Below are 5,571 nucleotides of genomic sequence, written 5' to 3'. Positions count from 1 at the left end.
GGAATAAAATCACACTACATTTGTGCAAAAATGAATGCAACCCTGAGTGTATATAGATGGGGGGAGGGGATACGCAGGTATATAGAATATACACATAGGATGATGGGAAGGGAAGAGGACCTGTCTGTATGCAGAGATACAGGTGATGATGTGTGTATAGATGGGGAGGGGCCACATAGGTATATAGGTGTACAGAAGGGAAGAGGACCTGTCTGTATACAGAGATACAGGTGATGCTGTGTATACAGATAGGGGGAGGGGCCACACAGGTGTACAGCAGGGAAGAGGACCTGTCTGTATACAGAGATACAGGTGATGCTGTGTATACAGATAGGGGGAGGGGCCACACAGGTGTATAGCAGGGAAGAGGACCTGTCTGTATACAGAGATACAGGTGATGCTGTGTATACAGATAGGGGGAGGGGCCACACAGGTGTACAGCAGGGAAGAGGACCCGTCTGTGTACAGAGATACGGGTGATGCTGTGTATATAGATAGGGGGAGGGGCTACACAGGTGTATAGCAGGGAAGAGGACCTGTCTGTATACAGAGATACAGGTGATGCTGTGTATACAGATAGGGGGAGGGGCCACACAGGTGTACAGAAGGGAAGAGGACCTGTCTGTATACAGAGATACAGGTGATGCTGTGTATACAGATAGGGGAAGGGGCCACACAGGTGTATAGCAGGGAAGAGGACCTGTCTGTATACAGAGATACAGGTGATGCTGTGTATACAGATGGGGGAGGGGCCACACAGGTGTATAGCAGGGAAGAGGACCTGTCTGTATACAGAGATACAGGTGATGCTGTGTATACAGAAGGGGGAGGGGCCACACATGTGTATAGCAGGGAAGAGGACCTGTCTGTATACAGAGATACAGGTGATGCTGTGTATACAGAAGGGGGAGGGGACACACAGGTGTATAGCAGGGAAGAGGACCTGTCTGTATACAGAGATACAGGTGATGCTGTGTATACAGATAGGGGGAAGGGACACACAGGTGTATAGCAGGGAAAAGGACCTGTCTGTACACAGAGATACAGGTGATGCTGTGTATATGGAAGGGGGAGGGGCCACACAGGTGTACAGAAGGGAAGAGGACCTGTCTGTATACAGAGATACAGGTGATGCTGGTTATACAGATAGGGGAGGGGCCACACAGGTGTATAGCAGGGAAGAGGACCTGTTTGTATACAGAGATACAGGTGATGCTGTGTATACAGATGGGGGAGGGGACACACAGGTGTAGAGCAGGGAAGAGGACCTATCTGTATACAGAGATACAGGTGATGCTGTGTATACAGATAGGGGAGGGGCCACACAGGTGTACAGCAGGGAAGAGGACCTGTCTGTATAGAGATACAGGTGATGCTGTGTATACAGATAGGGGGAGGGGCCACACAGGTGTATAGCAGGGAAGAGGACCTGTCTGTATACAGAGATACAGGTGATGCTGTGTATACAGATGGGGGAGGGGACACACAGGTGTACAGCAGGGAAGAGGACCTGTCTGTATACAGAGATACAGGTGATGCTGTGTATACAGATAGGGGGAGGGGCCACACAGGTGTACAGAGGGAAGAGGACCTGTCTGTATACAGAGATACAGGTGATGCTGTGTATACAGATGGGGAGGGGCCACACAGGTGTACAGCAGGGAAGAGGACCTGTCTGTATAGAGAGATACAGGTGATGCTGTGTATACAGATAGGGGAGGGGCCACATAGGTGTACAGCAGGGAAGAGGACCTGTCTGTATACAGAGATACAGGTGATGCGGTGTATACAGATAGGGGGAGGGGCCACACAGGTGTACAGCAGGGAAGAGGACCTGTCTGTATACAGAGATACAGGTGATGCTGTGTATACAGATAGGGGAGGGGCCACATAGGTGTACAGAAGGGAAGAGGACCTGTCTGTATACAGAGATACAGGTGATGCTGTGTATATAGATGGGGAGGGGACACATAGGTATAGAGGTGTATAGCAGGGAAGAGGACCTGTCTGTATACAGAGATAAAGGTGATGCTGTGTATACATAGGGGGAGGGGCCACACAGGTGTATAGCAGGGAAGAGGACCTGTCTGTACACAGAGATACAGGTGATGCTGTGTATACAGATAGGGGGAAGGGCCACACAGGTGTATAGCAGGGAAGAGGACCTGTCTGTATACAGAGATACAGGTGATGCTGTGTATACAGATAGGGGAAGGGGCCACACAGGTGTACAGCAGGGAAGAGGACCTGTCTGTATACAGATACAGGTGATGCTGTGTATACAGATAGGGGAGGGGCCACATAGGTGTACAGAAGGGAAGAGGACCTGTCTGTACACAGAGATACAGGTGATGCTGTGTATACAGATAGGGGGAAGGGCCACACAGGTGTATAGCAGGGAAGAGGACCTGTCTGTATACAGAGATACAGGTGATGCTGTGTATACAGATAGGGGAGGGGCCACACAGGTGTACAGAAGGGAAGAGGACCTGTCTGTATACAGAGATACAGGTGGTGCTGTGTATACAGATAGGGGTGGGGCCACACAGGTGTACAGCAGGGAAGAGGACCCGGAGCAGTGCTTTTCAGCGCTGCTAGCTTTGGGCGCAGCCAGCGCCGCCATAGACTGTAATAGGAATCAGTCTATAGCGGCGCTCAGTGAGGAAGGTCGGCTCCGTCAGAAGACGGAGCCGAAGTTGTTTAAAAAACACAATAATTCGGCCTCCAGCAATCGCTGGAAGCCGAATTATTTCATTCCCCCACTATCCATGTCGGCCTGGAGGGGGAATAGTAATTAAAACGCCCCGGACTTGTGCAGAAGCAGGACCAGCCATTTAACAGCTGGATCCTGCGCCCAAGTCTACCAGCGCCGTATTCAAATGTACGCAAGAGGACCTGTCTGTATACAGAGATACAGGTGATGCTGTGTATACAGATAGGGGGAAGGGACACACAGGTGTATAGCAGGGAAAAGGACCTGTCTGTATACAGAGATACAGGTGATGCTGTGTATACAGATAGGGGGAGGGGCCACACAGGTGTACAGCAGGGAAGAGGACCTGTCTGTACACAGAGATACAGGTGATGCTGTGTATACATATAGGGGGAGGGGCCATACAGGTGTACAGCAGGGAAGAGGACCTGTCTGTATACAGAGATACAGGTGATGCTGTGTATATAGATGGGGGGGGGGCACATAGGTACAGAGGTGTATAGCAGGGAAGAGGACCTGTCTGTATACAGAGATACAGGTGATGCTGTGTATACAGATAGGGGGAAGGGCCACACAGGTGTATAGCAGGGAAGAGGACCTGTCTGTACACAGATATACAGGTGATGCTGTGTACACAGATGGGGAGGGGCCACACAGATATATACAGATGAGGGGAGGAGACACAGGTATATAGGTGTATAGCAGGGAAGAGGACCTGTCACACTGAGCAGGATTAGGCACATCCCTCCCCTCCCCCGCTGTCACTCACCTCCCCGGGACCCTCCAGCCGCCATCTTATCGCCCAGCCCCCCCTTCTCACATCGCCCACGACGTCAGCGCGCACACCGGGGGCGTGTCCCGTGACGTCACCCGGAAGAAGCTGTGTAGAGGGCTGTGACGTCGCAGGGGCGGGAAGGAGTGGGCGGGGTTAGAGGAGTAGCTGTGATCTGCTATTGGGGAGTGCAGAGCTCGTCGGGCGGGCAGTTACTTCCGGGGCGTGTCTATATCAGGGGAGCCCTGTGTGTGTATGGTTACTACATGATCTGCTGCTGCTACTCTATAATACAGGCATATCCTCCCTCTCTGCTGCGGTGCTGTGTGCAGTTACCTGGCGGGAGGGCCCCGGGGCACTGCATGATACAGAGGAGGGTACTGCCCCCTGCTGGGGTATATAACATGATAGGGAAGCCCCTGTATAAGTGGGGAGGGTGCTGCCCCCTGCTGGGGTATATTACGTGATAGGGGAGCCCCTGTATAAGTGGGGAGGGTGCTGCCCCCTGCTGGGGTATGTTACATGATAGGGGAGCCCCTGTATAAGTGGGGAGGGTGCTGCCCCCTGCTGGGGTATGTTACATGATAGGGGAGCCCCTGTATAAGTGGGGAGGGTGCTGCCCCCTGCTGGGGTATATCACATGATAGGGGAGCCCCTGTATAAGTGGGGAGGGTGCTGCCCCTTGCTGGGGTATATAACATGATAGGGGAGCCCCTGTATAAGTGGGGAGAGTGCTGCCCCCTGCTGGGGTATATAACATGATAGGGGAGCCCCTGTATAAGTGGGGAGGGTGCTGCCCCCTGCTGGGGTATATCACATGATAGGGGAGCCCCTGTATAAGTGAGGAGGGTGCTGCCCCCTGCTGGGGTATATCACATGATAGGGGAGCCCCTGTATAAGTGGGGAGGGTGCTGCCCCTTGCTGGGGTATATCACATGATAGGGGAGCCCCTGTATAAGTGGGGAGGGTGCTGCCCCCTGCTGGGGTATATCACATGATAGGGGAGCCCCTGTATAAGTGAGGAGGGTGCTGCCCCCTGCTGGGGTATATCACATGATAGGGGAGCCCCTGTATAAGTGGGGAGGGTGCTGCCCCTTGCTGGGGTATATCACATGATAGGGGAGCCCCTGTATAAGTGGGGAGGTTGCTGCCCCCTGCTGGGGTATATCACATGATAGGGGAGCCCCTGTATAAGTGAGGAGGGTGCTGCCCCCTGCTGGGGTATATAACATGATAGGGGAGCCCCTGTATAAGTGGGGAGGGTGCTGCCCCCTGCTGGGGTATATCACATGATAGGGGAGCCCCTGTATAAGTGGGGAGGGTGCTGCCCCCTGCTGAGGTACATTACATGATAGGGGAGCCCCTGTATAAGTGGGGAGGGTGCTGCCCCCTGCTGGGGTATATCACATGATAGGGGAGCCCCTGTATAAGTGGGGAGAGTGCTGCCCCCTGCTGGTGTATATTACATGATAGGGGAGCCCCTGTATAAGTGGGGAGGGTGCTGCCCCCTGCTGGGGTATATTACATGATAGGGGAGCCCCTGCATAAGTGGGGAGGGTGTTGCCCCCTGCTGGAGTATATAACATGATAGGGGAGCCCCTGTATAAGTGGGGAGAGTGCTGCCCCCTGCTGGGGTATATAACATGATAGGGGAGCCCCTGTATAAGTGGGGAGGGTGCTGCCCCCTGCTGGGGTATATCACATGATAGGGGAGCCCCTGTATAAGTGGGGAGGGTGCTGCCCCTTGCTGGGGTATATTACATGATAGGGGAGCCCCTGTATAAGTGGGGAGAGTGCTGCCCCCTGCTGGGGTATATAACATGATAGGGGAGCCCCTGTATAAGTGGGGAGAGTGCTGCCCCCTGCTGGGGTATATCACATGATAGGGGAGCCCCTGTATAAGTGGGGAGGGTGCTGCCCCCTGCTGGGGTATATAACATGATAGGGGAGCCCCTGTATAAGTTGGGACGGTGCTGCCCCCTGCTGGGGTATATTACATGATAGGGGAGCCCCTGTATAAGTGAGGAGAGTGCTGCCCCCTGCTGAGGTATATAACATGATAGGGGAGCCCCTGTATAAGTGGGGA

The 5,571-nt window shown here is 53.6% G+C and overlaps 1 protein-coding gene across 3 annotated transcripts in view; it reads right to left on the bottom strand.

The window, feature by feature from the left end:
• The window catches only part of CAMTA2 (calmodulin binding transcription activator 2), a 183,702-nt gene extending 180,157 nt beyond the window's left edge, over window positions 1–3,545 (bottom strand). For all 3 annotated transcript variants that reach the window (XM_068273892.1, XM_068273893.1, XM_068273894.1), the window contains exon 1: window positions 3,483–3,545. The gene's annotated coding sequence lies outside the window, so the exon portion shown is untranslated. The remainder of the gene's footprint in view (window positions 1–3,482) is intronic.
• Window positions 3,546–5,571: the final 2,026 nt, after the last annotated feature.

This window comes from Hyperolius riggenbachi, chromosome 3, assembly GCF_040937935.1.
Source record: "Hyperolius riggenbachi isolate aHypRig1 chromosome 3, aHypRig1.pri, whole genome shotgun sequence".
NCBI classification, from domain to species: domain Eukaryota; kingdom Metazoa; phylum Chordata; class Amphibia; order Anura; family Hyperoliidae; genus Hyperolius; species Hyperolius riggenbachi.
This window is presented reverse-complemented; position numbering and strand designations above follow the sequence as displayed.